This window comes from Anomaloglossus baeobatrachus, chromosome 2, assembly GCF_048569485.1.
Source record: "Anomaloglossus baeobatrachus isolate aAnoBae1 chromosome 2, aAnoBae1.hap1, whole genome shotgun sequence".
In the NCBI taxonomy this organism is placed as follows: domain Eukaryota; kingdom Metazoa; phylum Chordata; class Amphibia; order Anura; family Aromobatidae; genus Anomaloglossus; species Anomaloglossus baeobatrachus.
This window is the reverse complement of record NC_134354.1, coordinates 643,852,652-643,870,627: the sequence shown is the minus strand read 5'-3', so window position 1 is coordinate 643,870,627 and position 17,976 is coordinate 643,852,652.

The window sequence follows — 17,976 nt, the reverse complement described above, 5'->3', positions numbered from 1 at the left end:
CCATTAAAGCCTCTAGAATCCCCTGTCACTGCACTCATAAAGTGTGATACCACAAAAGTGCCTCGCAAACAGGGCCGGACTGGGCAAAGGGGCAAATCCCCCCGTGCCGCTCCCCCAGCAACTGTGCAGGGCTACCTGTTTGTTCTGTGTGCTGCTTGATGGCCGGCACTTTAGCAGACATGCCACACTGTGCAGCCGTGTGTGCTAGTAGAGATGCAGCCAGGCTGGCACACTAGCCAAATTAAAGGTTCAGCGCCAGCCCGGCCGCATCACTATTAGCAGACACGACCGCACAGTGCACAGTATGCAGCCATGTCTGCTAAAGTGCCGGCCATCAAGCAGCGCTCTGCACAGCCACATGCCGAGAGGAGCTGGACGGGAGAAAAGGGGGGTGAGCGAGGATTGCCAGCTTCCCCATGTAACAAATACTGTTAATGTGTCTGCGCATATGACTGTCATATATATATATACACACTACAGTTGAAAAGTTTGGGGTCACCCAGACAATTTTGTCTTTTCCATGAAAAATCATACTTTTATTTATCAAATAAGTTGCATAATGAATAGAATACATAGTCCAGACATTGACGAGGTTAGAAATAATGATTTTTACTTGAAATAATAATTTTCTCCTTCAATATTTGCTTTCCTCACAGAATGCTCCTTTGCAGCAATTCCAGCTTTGCAGACCTTTGGCATTCTAGCTGTTAATTTGATGAGGTAATCTGGAGATATTTCCCCCCATGCTTCCAGAAGCCCTTCCCACAAGTTGGATTGGCTTGATGGGCACTTTTTGCTTACCATACGGTCAAGCTGCTCCCACAAGAGCTCAATAGGGTTGAGGTCTGGTGACTGGGCTGGCCATTCCATTACAGATAGAATACCAGCTGCCTGCTTCTTCCCTAAATAGTTCATGCATAATTTGGAGGTGTGCTTTGGGTCATTGTCCTGTTGTAGGATGAGATTGGCTCTAATCAAGCGCTGTCCACAGGGTATGGCATGGCGTTGCAAAATGGAGTGATAGCCTTATATAAAATCCCTTTTACCTTGTACAAATCTCCCATTTTACGAGCACCAAAGCAACTCCAGACCATCACATTACTTCCACCATGCTTGACAGATGGCGTCAGGCACTCTTCCAGCATCTTTTCAGTTGTTCTGCATCTCATAAATGTTCTTATGTGTGCACCAAACACCTCAAACTTCGATTCGTCTGTCCATAACACTTTTTTCCAATCTTCCTCTGTCCAATGTCTGTGTTCTTTTGCCCATATTAATCTTTTCCTTTTATTAGCCAGTCTCAGTTATGGCTTTTTCTTTGTTACTCTGCCCTGAAGGCCAGCATCCCGGAGTCGCCTCTTCACTGTAGACGTTGACACTGGTGTTTTGCGGGTACTATTTAAAGAAGCTGCCAGTTGAGGACCTGTGAGGCATCGATTTCTCAAACTAGAGACTCTAATGTACTTGTCTTGTTGCTCAGTTGTGCAGCGGGGCCTCCAACTTCTCTTTCTACTCTGGTTAGAGCCTGTTTGTGCTTTCCTCTGAAGGGAGTAGTACACACCGTTGTAGGAAATCTTCAGTTTCTTGGCAATTTCTCTCATGTAATATCCTTCATTTCTAAGAACAAGAATAGACTGTCGAGTTTCCCATGAAAGTTCTCTTTTTCTGGCCATTTTGAGAGTTTAATGGAACCAGCAAATGTAAGGCTATGTGCGCACGTTGCGTACTAGCCCTGCAGAAATTTCTGCAGCGATCTGAAGAGCACACGTGCGCTTCAAATCGCTGCAGAAAATGTCCGTAGAAAAAAAAAAAAAAGCCGATTCCATGCGCTCTGCCTGCAGCTCCTCCCATAGACAGTGCAGGAGCTGCCGGCAAAGCGCACGGAAGAAGTGACATGTCACTTCTTGAACGCAGCGCTTCGTGCAGCAGCCGAAGTGCTGCGCTCTAAGACGCCACGTGCGCACGGCCCCTGCACAATCTCCATAGATTATGCAGGGGACGCAGGACGCATGCAGTTACGCTGCGCTACAAAGCGCAGCGTAACTGCATGAATTACGCACACGTGCGCACATAGCTTGATGCTCCAGATTCTAAACTAGCTCAAAGGAAGGTCAGTTTTATAGCTTTTATAATCAGCAAAACTGTTTTCAGCTGTGCTAACATACTTGCACAAGGGTTTTCAGAGGATTTCTAAACATCCATTAGCCTTCTAACACAGTTACTAAACACAATGTACCTTTAGAACACTGGAGTGGTGTTTATTGGAAATGGGCCTCTATACACCTATGTAGATATTGCATTAGAAACCAGCCGTTTGCAGCTAGAATAGTCAATTACCACATTAATAATGTATAGAGTGTATTTCTGTTTCATTTAATGTTAGCTTCACTGAAAAAAATGTGCTTTTCTTTAAAAAATAAGGAAATATCTAAGTGACCGTAAACTTTTGAACTATATACTGTATATATATATATATATATATATATATATATATATATATATATATATATATATATATAATATATATATATATACTAGAAGGTGGCCCGATTCTACGCATCGGGTATTCTAGAATTTACGTATTGTGTAGTTAATGTATGATTTTTGTTATATATAGATGTTGTGTGTAGTTGCCAAGTGTTTGTGTAGGGCGCTGTAAATGTTCTGGGTGTGGCAGGGGGTGAGAGCGGTGTTGTTTGTGTGTTGCGTTGTTTGTGGAGCGCTGTGTGTCTGTAGCGTTGTGTGTGTGGTGCTGTGTGTGTTGCGCGGTTTGTGTGGGTGTGGAGTGCGTGTGTGTGTTTTGGGGGGAGGTATGTTTTGTGCAGTGTGTGTGTTGTGCGGTATGTGAGTATATTTGTGTGTGCGGCGTTGTCTGCGTGTGTGGGTGTCTGTGTAGGGCGGTGTTTGTGGTTCCCAGTGTGTGTGTGGTGTGTTGTGCGGTGCGTGCGTGGCGGTGTGTGTGTGTTTTGGGGGGAGGTGTGCACCCCCCATCGTGCTCCATCCCCCATGCTGCGCACCCCCCATCGTGCTCCATCCCCCATGCTGCGCACCCTCCATGCTGCGCACCCCCCATCGTGTTTCATCCCCCCATTCTGGGCACCCCCCATCGTGCTCCATCCTCCATGCTACGCACCCCCCATCTTGCTCCATCCCCCATTCTGCGCACCCCCTATCGTGCTCTATCCCCCATGCTGCACCCCCCATCGTGCTCCATCCCCTATGCTGCGCACCCCCCATCGTGTTTCATCCCCCCATTCTGGGCACCCCTCATCGTGGTCCACCCCCCATGCTGCACCCCCCATCGTGCTCCATCCCCATGCTGCACTCCCCATCGTGCTCCATCCCCCATGCTGTGAACCCCTCAGAGAGGAGTATAATAGGAGGAGTATAATAGGAGGAGTATAATGGGAGGAGTAGTCCTGGAGGGTGGTGTACAGGTGCCCAACGTGTGCGGGGGGCGTGGCCTCGCGGGAATCGCGTGCGGAGGCGTGGCCTTGCGGACATCGCGTGCGGGTGACGTGGCCTAGTGGGCATCGCGTGCGGGGGACATGGCCTAGCGGGCATCGTGTGCGGGGGCGTGGCCTAGCGGGCATCGCATGCGGGGGGCGTGGCCTAGTGGGCATCGCGGGCGTGGCCTAGCGGGCATCACGTGCGGGGGGGCGTGGCCTAGTGGGCATCGCGTGCGGGGGGTGTGGCCTAGTGGGCATCGCGGGCGTGGCCTAGCGGGCATCACATGCGGGGGGCGTGGCCTAGCGAGCATCACGTGCGGGGGGCGTGGCCTAGCGGGCATCGCGTGCGGGGGCGGGCCTGGCCAAATGGTTAATCCATGCGAGGAGCGGGGCCAACGGGCATCGCGTGCGGGGGGGCGGGCCTGGCCAAACGGTTAATCCATGCGGGGGGCGGGGCCGAGCCGAGCGGCCAATCCGTGTGGAGGGGCGGGGCCAGGCCGAGCCCAGCGGCCAATCCGACGGTTGTCACTGTAAGGACACAATTTTGGAGCAAGACAGACAGATAGACAGACACAGACAGAATAAGGCAATTATATATATATATATATATATATATATATATATATAATGTGTATGTCCGTTTATATGTATTTTGTGAATATGTCTTCAAGTATGTATATACCTGTATGTGTACATGTCTTTATATATGTTTGCATATGTGTGTGTCTGTCCATGTCTGCATCATATACAGTCAGGGCCAGAAATATTTGGACAGTGACACAAGTTTTGTTATTTTAGCTGTTTACAAAAACATGTTCAGAAATACAATTATATATATAATATGGGCTGAAAGTGCACACTCCCAGCTGCAATATGAGTTTTCACATCCAAATCGGAGAAAGGGTTTAGGAATCATACCTCTGTAATGCATAGCCTCCTCTTTTTCAAGGGACCAAAAGTAATTGGACAAGGGACTCTAAGGGCTGCAATTAACTCTGAAGGCGTCTCCCTCGTTAACCTGTAATCAATGAAGTAGTTAAAAGGTCTGGAGTTGATTACAGGTGTGTGGTTTTGCATTTGGAAGCTGTTGCTGTGACCAGACAACATGCGGTCTAAGGAACTCTCAATTGAGGTGAAGCAGAACATCCTGAGGCTGAAAAAAAAGAAAAAATCCATCAGACAGATAGCAGACATGCTTGGAGTAGCAAAATCAACAGTCGGGTACATTCTGAGAAAAAAGGAATTGACTGGTGAGCTTGGGAACTCAAAAAGGCCTGGGCGTCCACGGATGACAACAGTGGTGGATGATCGCCGCATACTTTCTTTGGTGAAGAAGAACCCGTTCACAACATCAACTGAAGTCCAGAACACTCTCAGTGAAGTAGGTGTATCTGTCTCTAAGTCAACAGTAAAGAGAAGACTCCATGAAAGTAAATACAAAGGGTTCACATCTAGATGCAAACCATTCATCAATTCCAAAAATAGACAGGCCAGAGTTAAATTTGCTGAAAAACACCTCATGAAGCCAGCTCAGTTCTGGAAAAGTATTCTATGGACAGATGAGACAAAGTTCAACCTGTACCAGAATGATGGGAAGAAAAAAGTTTGGAGAAGAAAGGGAACGGCACATGATCCAAGGCACACCACATCCTCTGTAAAACATGGTGGAGGCAACGTGATGGCATGGGCGTGCATGGCTTTCAATGGCACTGGGTCACTTGTGTTTATTGATGACATAACAGCAGACAAGAGTAGCCGGATGAATTCTGAAGTGTACCGGGATATACTTTCAGCCCAGATTCAGCCAAATGCCGCAAAGTTGATCGGACGGCGCTTCATAGTACAGATGGACAATGACCCCAAGCATACAGCCAAAGCTACCCAGGAGTTCATGAGTGCAAAAAAGTGGAACATTCTGCAATGGCCAAGTCAATCACCAGATCTTAACCCAATTGAGCATGCATTTCACTTGCTCAAATCCAGACTTAAGACGGAAAGACCCACAAACAAGCAAGACCTGAAGGCTGCGGCTGTAAAGGCCTGGCAAAGCATTAAGAAGGAGGAAACCCAGCGTTTGGTGATGTCCATGGGTTCCAGACTTAAGGCAGTGATTGCCTCCAAAGGATTCGCAACAAAATATTGAAAATAAAAATATTTTGTTTGGGTTTGGTTTATTTGTCCAATTACTTTTGACCTCCTAAAATGTGGAGTGTTTGTAAAGAAATGTGTACAATTCCTACAATTTCTATCAGATATTTTTGTTCAAACCTTCAAATTAAACGTTACAATCTGCACTTGAATTCTGTTGTAGAGATTTCATTTCAAATCCAATGTGGTGGCATGCAGAGCCCAACTCACGGAATTTCTCACTGTCCAAATATTTCTGGACCTAACTGTATGTATGCATGTCTGCATATTGTATGTGAATATGTCTAGGTACTGTATGTGTGCCCGCATGTCTGCGTATCTATGTCTGCATGTCTGCGTACTGTATGTTTACGTATCTGCCAATTGTATGGGGTACATGTTTGCATACCGTATGTGTACATACAATATAATGGCCCCCACGCCTCTTCACACTGTATATTGGCCAACTCTAGCCCTCCAAACAGTATAATGGCTACCACACTGCCTTCCACACACTATGACGGACACCACACAAACTTTCAGACTGCATAATTGCTTGCATACAGTAACAATATAATGGCTGTCAAATAGCCCTCCATAACGTATAACGATTCTCTCAGAGCCTTCCAAACAGCATAAATGGTCTACACAAAGTCTTCCATATAGTATAATGAGTCCCATCTTGTTAGTACTAGCGTATAATTGTTTGTACAGATGAACGAGGCATCTTCAGATTCATTAACTCAGATGTTGCCAATTAACTCAGATGTTGCCAATAAACCTATCAGAAGCTTCCAAAGTCATGACACCATCATATGGGCTGTCCCATATTGTTTAAAGGCATAGTACTCTAAGGGGCACTTTGCACACTACGATATCGCAAGCCGATGCTTGCAATGCCGAGCGCGATAGGCCCCGCCCCGTCGCAGGTGTGATATCTAGTGATAGCTGCCGTAGCGAACATTATTGCTGCGGCAGCTTCACATGCACTCATCTGCCCTGCGACGTCACTCTGGCCAGCGAACCGCCTCCTTATTAAGGGGGCGGGTTGTGCGGTGTCATAGCGACATCACACAGCAGGCGGCCAATAGAAGCGGAGGGGCGGAGATGAGCGGGATGTAAACATCCCGCCCACCTCCGTCGTTCCGCATAGCCGACGTGAGCCGCAGGACGCAGGTAGGAGATGTTCCTCGCTCCTGCGGCTTCACACACAGCGATGTGTGCTGCCGCAGGAACGAGGAACAACATCGTAACATCGGTCCTTCCGAAATTATGGAAATGACCGACACTACACCAATGATACGATTTGGACGTTTTTGCGCTCGTTAATCGTATCATAAAGGCTTTACACACTACGATATCGCCTGCGACGCCGGATGTGCGTCACTTTCGATTTGACCCCACCGACATCGCACCTGTGATGTCGTAGTGTGCAAAGCCCGCCTTAGTGTATTGAAACGTTTCACTTTGCAGAAAGTAATAAAAATGCCTTAAAACATTCTCTCTCTCTCTCATTATTCTGCCAAACGGCAAATATAAATTATTTTGGTAATTCTAAGTGACCTAAAACGGGAAAGGTTTATTCTGATTTCATGCCAGATCTCCATGTAGCTTAATGCACACTCTGTAGTTCTTCATATAGAATAATGCACAGCCCATAGTTCTCCATATATTATAATGCACCCCCCTGTGGTCCTCCTTATAGAATAATGCACCCCCATAGTCTTCTATATAGAAGATGCTTAAAGGGGAGTTCCTACCTTAGATTTTTATTTAAAGGGAACCTGTCAGGTCCAATATGCACCCAGGAGCACGAGCAGTTCTGGGTGCATATTGCTAATCCCTGCCTAACCGTCCCTGTATACACTAGCATAGATAAAGAGATCTTTAGAAAAAGTATTTCTAAAGATCTTTTATCGTATGCTAATGAGCGAGGGGACTAGTCCCCTGGGCGTTAGTTCCCCTGGCTAGTCGGCTCCATTAGCATGTTAGTACGCCTCTCTGGGCGTGCTAACATGCTTATGAATGGTAGCGTCACAGGATGATCTTACTCACCTCTCCTTCGCCATCACCGCCCAACACTGGATTTCGGCTCAGTGCGCATGACCCCGAAGTTTCGCTCATGCGCACTACTTCAGTTTGAAGCCAAGACGTGTACACCTGGCTTCAAAGTGCGCATGACCCAAACTCCGGGGTCATGCTCACTGAGCCGAAATCCAGTGTTGGGCGGTGATGGTGAAGGAGAGGTGAGCGAGATCATCCTGTGATGCTGCGTACTCATTAGCATGTTAGCACACCCACAGGGGCATACTAATATGCTAATGAAGCCGACTAGCCGGGGAACTAACGCCCAGAGGACCAGTGCCCTTGCTCATTAGCATATGATAAAAGAGCTTTAGAAATACTTTTTCTAAAGATCTCTTTATCTATGGTAGTGTATACAGGGACTATTAGGCAGGGATTGGCAGTATACCAAGAGCAGTTCTGGGTGCATATTACACCTGACAGGTTCCCTTTAATACCTGCAGCATATGCCATAAATGTGGAATAGATGCAGGTTGCACCTCTGGGACATGCACATTTGCAGTGAACTGTCTTAACATGGACATTAGGTGGGGTTATAGCGTCTGCCTTGTTATAGAAAGTCTTCGCTCTGGGTTGAATTGTTGCCGAGCAGGAGACATTGCTAAGAATATACTATTGAGAAAGCACCATACAAATAGCTGCATAATTAGAAATCATACATGAAAGTGATAAAATGCTAATTCTGCAGCTGACTGCATCTGCCACTAGGGGGAGCTCGCTGCATATGGATATATATTAGCTATGAACAAATAAATTGGAGTGGAATTGAATTCTCCCTCTGTGTGGTAAAATGATTAAGACGGCTTTATTCTTTGGGTCTGTACAATTACAGCAATACCACATTTATGTACTTGTTTTATGCTTTGCCGCTTTCACACAATAAAAACAATTTTATAGAAAGAAATAATTTTTATGCTTCAAGAGTTGAATAGAGCTCCGTCCCTCCCAAATCTTGCCGTGTGGCTAAGCAATACTGTACAGCCACATGTGCGGTATGCCTCTTTCAGCACAAATTCTGTTACAAATTTTGGTGCCATTTCTTACCCATTTCTCCATACGAAATGTAAAATCTGGGGCTAAAACAAACTATTTGTGCCAAAAAATGTATTTATTTTTTCTTCCCTGCCCAATGGTATAAAATTCGGTGATACACATGTGGTGTCAATTTGATCACTGCTCTCTTAGATTAATTCCTTGAGAGTTATAGCTTGTAAAATGGGGTCACTTGTGGGGATTTCTGCTGGTCTGGTACCTCAGGGGCTCCGCTAATGCGACATGACACCCTCAAACCATTCCAACTAAATCTGCACTGCGTTGTGATGCTCCTTCCCGTCTTCACTTTGCACTGTGCCTCATAGTAGTTTTCGACCACATATGAGGTATTGGTGTACTCAGGAGCAATTGCACAACATATTTGGGGTCGATTTTCTTCAGTTGCCCTTGCAAAATGAAAAATTTGTAACTAAAGAAAAATGTTTGTGGGAAAAATTTAATTTTCCAATTTCACTGCTCAATGTAATATAATTTTGTGAAGCACCCTGGGGTTCAAGGTGCTCACCACACCTCTAGATAAATTATTCCTTGATCAGTGTAGGTTCCAAAATGGGGTCACTAGTGGAGGGTTTACACTGTTTAGGCACATTGGGGCCCTGCAAATGCCACTGTCTATTTCAGCCAATTTTGAGTTCCAAAAGTCTAATGGCGCTTTTTCCCTTCTGAGCCCTGCTGTGCGCCAAAACAGTAGTTTTCCACAACATATGGGGTATCCCTGTACTTAGGAGAAATTGCACAAAAAAATTGTATGGTCCATTTTCTCCTGTTATCCTTGTGAAAAAAATTGAGGCTAAAGCAACAGTTTTGTGGGAAAAAATAACATTTACATTTTTTGCTTCCACATTGCTTTAATTCCTGAGAAACACCTATAGGGTTAATAAACTTCTTGAATGTGGTTTTGAGTAGTGTGAGGGGAGCAGATTTTGTAAGGGTGTCACTTTTGGGTATTTTCTGTCCCTTAGGCCTCTCAGTCACTTCAAATGTGATTGGTCCCTAAAAAATGGTTTTGTAAATTTTGTTCGAGAAATTAGAAATTGCTGATGAACTTTTAACCCTTATAACTTCCTAACAATTTTTTTCAAAAATGAAACTGATGTACATTAGACACGTATTAAATGCTATTTATTAGGAGAAGCTAAGGCAGAAAACAAGTGCAATAGGACCTTAACTGGCTACAATGGGTGTAGAGATGGGATCATTATGTCCTTACCTGGAAAAGTTGTGTATGACGGGCTACTGAAGTCCGCGGGTGATGGACACCGAGATAGGAGACGATCAGGAGAAAATGCAGTTCCTCTGCGCTGCCTGAATGGACAAGAAGGACTCCAAATGGATTAAGCTGAAAATGGTTTATTTGTCTATGTGTTTCAAGGCAATCTAGCCCCTTCTTCAGGACAAAACCATATTATCAATTTTTTTATTTTTTTTTGTTAAATTTTCATAAATATAAAAAAGCAACAAAAAGATGGATAAAAATCTCCTCCAAAAATTCAGAAATTACTTACAGCAAATAGAGGGCAGCAGTTATAACCTGCCCAGGCCAAGGAACTAATGCACTAGCAGAATGCAGCAAGACCCCCAATAAGGTGGAGGCATCACAGGTGCAAAAGAAGCAAATCACTCACACACTTCCAATTCATGAAGGGGGCTATTGCTGGATGATAAAATTACACACAAGTGGCTTATATAGGGCACCGTTCACACGTAGGTGCACAGTATCTAGTTAGCAGCCTATTAGTCACGCCCATAATATTTCACTAGGCGGGCTATCCAGTACTATCTAAGTGCACCATACAGGGACAGGGGCTCCAATATACAAGGCCTAACATTAAGGGGCCTGGCTGCATCCTGTATAAAATGTTATGTGCAAAAACTATATATAAAATGTATATGAGGTATTAGATGATATTATGGCCAGAATACGGTTGCCTACAACCCACGTCAAGGGTCATCATGGTTGTAGGCCTTGTATATTAGAGTCCCTGTTGCTGTATAGTGCACTTAGATAGTATGGGGTGGCCTGAATAGTCAAATAGCATGGGTGTAACTAATAGGCTGCTAGCCAGATACTGTGCACCTACATGTGTGAACAGCGTCCTATACAAACCATCTGTGTGCATTTTTATCATCCAGCAATTGCCCCCTCCATCGTTTGGAAGTGTGTGTGTGATTTGCTTCTTTTGCACCTGTGATGCCTCCACCTTATTGGGGGTCTTGCTGCATTCTGTTAGTGCGTTAGTTTCTTGGCCTGGGCAGGGTATAACTGCTGCCCTCTATTTGCTGTAAGTAATTGTCAAATTTTCATAATTAAACACAAATCATATATACCAAAATCTAACACAAACATTAAGTACAATGTGTCACGGAAAAAAAAATCTCACAATCACTGGAATCCATTGAAGCGTTGCAGAGTTATTGCCACATGAAGTGACACTCGTCAGAAATGTAAAAATTTGTTTTGGTCAGGAAGGTGAAAACAGGCCTCGAGGCGAAGGTGTTAAATGAGCAGAGAATAGCTTCTCTGTGGAACTAAGTTCTCAGGAAAAAAATGTACCAATCGGCAAATGCTTATTTTTAAGAAGAAAAAAAACCCAATATTTAAAAGGATAAACTTTATTACATTAAGCTAAAAACATCCACAGACACATATAATCGGTATCTCCGCTGGGTTCAACCACATATCAGGGCAAATAGATAAGTATTAATACACACATAACACTTCCTTCTACCAAAATCCCGATTCACCCAAGATGGTAACTCCTCCCTCGATAACCATAGACTCAGTATTTCAGATAAACAAGGGAACCAAAAACAAAAGTTCACATATGGAAGAAGACATATTTGTTATTTGTAGTTAAATAATGCTGATAATCACAATATTTCTCTTATTCAACCGTATGTATAGCCACTTGCCAATCCCGTTAAGGAGCTGACCATAGACAAGAAATAATTGTCGTCTCAATGTCCAGCTCCAGCAGATTACCCAGTTTACGACACCTGAAACAATATTTTCACCTGATGACTCAGGTTACCTCTGGAAACCCCTATTGATTTGCCTCAATGCCTGCTATTCGAACACCATTATCGCCAACAGGAACTGATTATTGCCTAGGAGAAGTACAGAGGTACCTTTTCTAAACTATGCACACAATGGAATGCCTCATAGGTCACTCCCAACAGGACAGAGACACCACATTAAATGCAATCCGTCAACTGAACTGTTGATTTAAATACAATGCACATAATGGAATGCCTAAGAGGTCATTCCCCACAGAACAGAGACTTCACGTCGATATATGACCATCATCTGAACTGTTAATCCAAAGGTTTTCCTTTTCAGCAATCAAGGAAGCAGAGAAAAAATGGCAAAGATTAAACAAGGAGTCCAACAACTAGAAAATAATCCTTGATATAAATTCTTGATAGATGAATTGATTATCGCATCTTCACTGAAAATCCAACATCAGAGACAATATTTCACCACTCTTCATGGTATCAGTCGATTTCAAGGATGTGATATATCCATTGTCTGGCTATTTAGTTGGTTGGAAATGGTCAGACCATTGTCAGTCATAAGCTGGTGTCACACACAGCGACAACGACAACGACGTCGCTGCTACGTCACCATTTTCTGTGACGTTGCAGCGACGTCCCGTCGCTGTCGCTGTGTGTGACATCCAGCAATGACCTGGCCCCTGCTGTGAGGTCGCCGGTCGTTGCTGAATGTCCAGCTTCATTTTTTGGTCGTCACTCTCCCGCTGTGACACACACATCGCTGTGTGTGACAGCGAGAGAGCGACGAAATGAAGCGATCAGGGAGCAGGAGCCGGCGTCTGGCAGCTGCGGTAAGCTGTAACCAGCGTAAACATCGGGTAACCAAGGGAAGACCTTTCCCTGGTTACCCGATATTTACCTTCGTTACCAGCCTCCGCTCTTGCTGCCAGTGCCGGCTCCTGCTCTCTGCACATGTGGCTGCAGTACACATCAGGTAATTAACCCGATGTATACTGTAGCAAGGAGAGCAAGGAGCCAGCGCTAAGCAGTGTGCGCGGCTCCCTGCTCTCTGCACTGTGACATGTAGCTGCAGCACACATCGGGTTAATTAACCCGATGTGTACTGTACCTAGGAGAGCAAGGAGCCAGCGCTAAGCGCGGCTCCCTGCTCTCTGCACATGTAGCGACGTTATGATCGCTGCTGTGTCTGCTGTGTTTGACAGCTAAGCAGCGATCATAACAGCGACTTACAAGGTCGCTGTTACGTCACCGAAAATGGTGACGTAACAGCGACGTCGTTGTCGCTGTCGCTTAGTGTGAACCCAGCTATAGCTTTGCTCGGTGAAGTGTGTGCTTCATGTTTTACTGTTCTAATCTCTTGCTGCTTGACTTTGGATCTTGACTATTCATTTTGCTTATCCCCTTTGTCTCTATCCTCACTGTTTTGATCTGAGCACGGACTGTGACCTCATTACTCTTTTGTCTAGACCCTCTGCCTTTGATGTATACTCTCGGTATTTGACACTGGACTTCTTGATTCCTCTCACGACTTGCCATGAGAAGTGACGATAGCCAGCGTCACAGTATAAATATTATTTTTGGTATCACCTTGGTCATCTGCTGAGGTTCCTCTATACCGATGATAGGGGTGTGCCATCATAGTTGTAAACATGGTTAACTGTTTAGGGGCCCACTCTGATATTTTTACCACCACGTTCCTTTGCTGAATCACTGGATATGCCACCGGTTACAGCAGAACTTATGCAGAGGTCTATAGTTCTACTAATGCTACAGTAGGGTTCACCAGTACTGTCACTCAATGAGGAGTGCCGTCCTGACAGAAACCAAGAAGTCATCAGACTCCATAGCTTTGAGCTGCAAAGAACACAACGTAAGGACGCTATGCTTGTTGATGTAGAGTATAAAATGATATCTGTGTTGCACCTGTCTATTCCTCGCTGCATAATGAGTTAACTGAGAATCAGCCTGATACAACAGCCTGACGGAAAGTTTTTAACTATCTTTTTTGGTGACTAAAGCTGGTGTCACACTAAGCGACAGCGACAACGACGTCGCTGTTACGTCACCATTTTCGGTGACGTAACAGCGACCTTGTAAGTCGCTGTTATGATCGCTGCTTAGCTGTCAAACACAGCGACGCAGCAGCGATCATAACGTCGCTGTGCTACATGTGCAGAGAGCAGGGAGCTCCGCTTAGCGCTGGCTCCTTGCTCTCCTGCAGCACACATCGGGTTAATTAACCCGATGTGTGCTGCAGCTACATGTCACAGTTCAGAGAGCAGGGAGCCGTGCGCACTGCTTAGCGCTGGCTCCTTGCTCTCCTTGCTACAGTATACATCGGGTTAATTACCCGATGCATACTGCAGCCACATGTCACAGTGCAGGAGCCGGCGCTGGCAGCAAGAGCGGAGGCTGGTAACCAGCGTAAACATCGGGTAACCAGGGAAAGGTCTTCCCTTGGTTACCCGATGTTTACGCTGGTTACAGCTTACCGCAGCTGCCAGTGCCGGCTCCTGCTCGCTTCATTTCGTCGCTCTCTCGCTGTCACACACAGCGATGTGTGTGTCACAGCGGGAGAGTGACGACCAAAAAATGAAGCTGGACATTCAGCAACGACCGGCGACCTCACAGCAGGGGCCAGGTCGTTGCTGAATGTCACACACAGCGACAGCGACGGGACGTCGCTGCAACGTCACAGAAAATGGTGACGTAGCAGCGACGTCGTTGTCGTTGTCGCTGTGTGTGACACCAGCTTAAGGGGTAGCGTCTCTCCTTTTGGAGAGTGACATGTCAATGTAAGGAGACTTATAGGCAAAGCGATGCTCTTCTGGGAAATTAAATATTCAAATGACCTCTTTGGAAGTAGCGATCCTAAAAGTCAATATTGACCCCCTAAAGAACCCTGCCACATGACTTAGAATAAAAGCTAAACCAGAATATATAGGGATTGTTTTTTTCTGAGCTGCTCCCAGCTGATTTTTTGCCACTGGCCACATCAAAGTTGAATGTGATGGGAAAAAAGACCTGTAAAAACCAAGTCACGCAACAATTTGACCAGATTGTAAAATGTATTTTTCCCCCCATAATGCATGCATTTAAGCAAAAGAGAAAAATTATCCTCAGAGCTGGATAAGCCCTCTTCATTCGGAATTGTCAATTTTTCATGTCTACTCTACCAGTATGTCACTTGACTAGAATAGCCGTATGAACAAGACTGTTCTCAAACACTGAATGAAGCAATTCTGTCTGCCTCATGCGGAGCTGGAAATCTCAGTATTATCTGAAGCACCAATCAGAAGCAGCGTTGAGCTCGGGCTATCAGCCAAAGAGCCCAGTATTTTATAAAAACGTATTCAATATCAAAACTATGCAGACTGTTACAAATAATAGCGATTGGCCATGGGCTCTGAGTGAAATGACCAGACCTTTATTACTGTACTGGACACTGGCTAACTCAAGGACATGTTAGTACAGTAGTCTGCTGAGAGATGCCAGGGATATGATAATACTAACCCTGGTTTGTTCCACTAAAACTTTTAGGGAGTAGTCACACGGCCGTATTACACAGCTGACGATCGCATCACAATGCTCGGACTGGCTCTCCTGACTTGAGTATGACTATAGGTATTTCTATGCAGCTGTCACGCTTAGGTCAGGAGAGCCACCGGCCAGTCTGAGCATTACAGCTGTGGGACTGTGCCCTTACTATTACTGCTTGCAAGATTACTGTTTGAGACTGATTTAACTTTCCACTTTCCTGATGTTTTTTGCCTTTTACTCCATTTTCCTGGTCCGCACACATAGAACCCTGCACTACAACTACAGCCAGGCCTGGACTGACCATAGGGCAAGTCTGGCAAATGCCAGATGGGCCGGTCCCTGTAGTGGGTCGGTGCCTGTAGTGAGCCGCTCTCTGCTGTCACCGCCGCTCTGCTCAGCAGTGTGCATGCCGGGCACACTAGTTGCAGCAGGACCATGAGACAGCATGCTGTGTCGGCCCTGCTGTGTGATAGTGTGCTCGACATGCACACACTGCTGATGAGCGCAGCGGTGGCTGTGCCAGTGACCACAGCTTCCTCCTTCCTATTCAAATGTATTTACGTCTTTCAGACGCAAATACATTTGAACAGTGCTCCGGGACTGGGCCCCGCCCCCGACGTGCAGCAACGTGATGACATCAGCACCTTGTTGATGTCATCACAGTGCTGCGGGCGCCGCGCTGGACGCATCAGGCAGCGGTAAGCGCTCCATGGAGGAGCTGAAAATATTAATGGGGATGAGTGGGGAGGGGCTGAGGACACATAACGGGGAACATTTGTGAAGGAACACAGCTTTGTGACAGGCAGAGGGGGAGTACTGTATTCCGAGGGAGAGGGGGAGGCAGGAGTGTGTAGTGATGGGGTAGTGTAATTTGTGTGTGTAGGTGGTGATGGGGGGTGCATTGTATTATGTCTGGGGAGGGGGTAATGGAGGGTGCATTGTATTGTGTGTGTGTGTGTGTGTGTAGGGGGTAATGGGGGGGTGCATTGTATTGTGTGTGTGTGTGTGTGTGGGGGCTAATGGGGGTGCATTGTATTGTGTGTGTGTGTGTGCGTGGGGAGGGTTAATGGAGGGTGCATTGTATTGTGTGTGTGAGTGTGTGTGTGTGTGTGTGTAGGGGTAATGGGGGTGCATTGTATTGTGTGTGTGTGTTGGGGGAGGGGTAATGGAGGGTGTATTGTGTGTGTGTGTTTGGGGAGGGGTAATGGAGGGTGCATTGTATTGTGTGTGTGTGTGTGTCTGTGTGTGTAAGGGTAATGGGGGTGCAATGTATGGTGTGTGTGGGGGGAAGGGTAATGGAGGGTGCATTTTATTGTGTGTGTGTGTGGGGGATGAGCAGTTTGGGGGGGAATATATAAATAAATAATAATAACAATAATAAAGGGGCAATATGGGGGGACATTATGGAGAGAGGCAGTGTGGGGGTATATTACAAAGAGAGCAGTGTGGAGGGGACATTATGGAGAGAAGCTGTGTATGGGGACATTATGGAAAGAGTCGGCGTGGGGGTATATTAAGGAGATAGGCAGTGTGGGATGTATTTTGGATAAGGGCAGTGTGGGGGGGATATTTTGTGAAGGAATTGCAGCAATTATTTTTCAGGGGCACAGCATGGGAGATATTTATATTTATGGAGCAGTATAATGATACTTTTATTTTTAAAGGTGCTGTGTGGGGAAGTGCTGCTGAAGAATAAAGAGGGAGGTCTTCAGAGACGAGCAGTGGGCACGAAACGTCATCATGGCGTCTGTACTGCGTGGAGGCAAAAAGGTTGGGAACGACTCAGAAGATGTCATCTATAAATGTACCTGGATGTAAATGATTTTTTGTGATATTGCTTGCTTCTTATCAGTATTGTGGTTGCTGTTTGGTCCGCAGTATGATAACAACAACTCCCAGCATCTCGTTACCATTGTTAAAGACAAGCTGGTAGTTGTAGATTCCGGCATCTTCCGAGCCTTCCCATTGATTGTATTGTAAAATACAGAGCATTTTCTGAGTGGAAAACACCAGAAGAATGGAGCGGTCACTTCTTTTAATCACTTGGTGGTTTTATAAACCTGAAGTGGGTAAAAGATACTCAAAAGCCTGAACCTGTGCACAGTGTGACGCCCTGGCTCCCCCAGGTGGTCACACATAGAATAGGCCCCCGCATAACACCTTCCCTCACAGGGTTACACCAAGCCAATAAAACCCTAGTCACCCCCCCAGGGTAGGACAGGCACACTAGTGGGCGGGACCAGGCGGATGGAGAACGCCCACCTAGAGGTCTAGCAAACCCGGGGGTGGGAAAAGAGTTAGTTGAGTTGAGTCGAGTTGAGTGAAGAGTTGAGTTGAAAGGAGTTGGTAGTTGGAATTGAGAGGAGGAGGTCAAGTGCAAGTGAAGTCAGAGAGCAAAGGCGTCGGGGTTGGAGCCCCAGCATTCCGGCTAGGTGGCAGACGGTGGTCAGTGTCTGACAGGAGACGGGAAGATGGCTGCCGGAGATCTGAGGTGGAACGGGACAGGGTTGGAGCCCGCCGGTACTGACACCTGAGAACCGACCCGGAAACCTTGCACAGAGGGGGTACTTGGACCCTGAAGCCAGGACCTGAACAAATGGCCTCGCTAATTAACCAATTGAGGACAGGATTATAGGTCCTGTCCCAACCAAAGTCCCAAAAGCAGACAACAGCCCACCGAGGGGGATAGGGCATCCGCCAGGGCCCG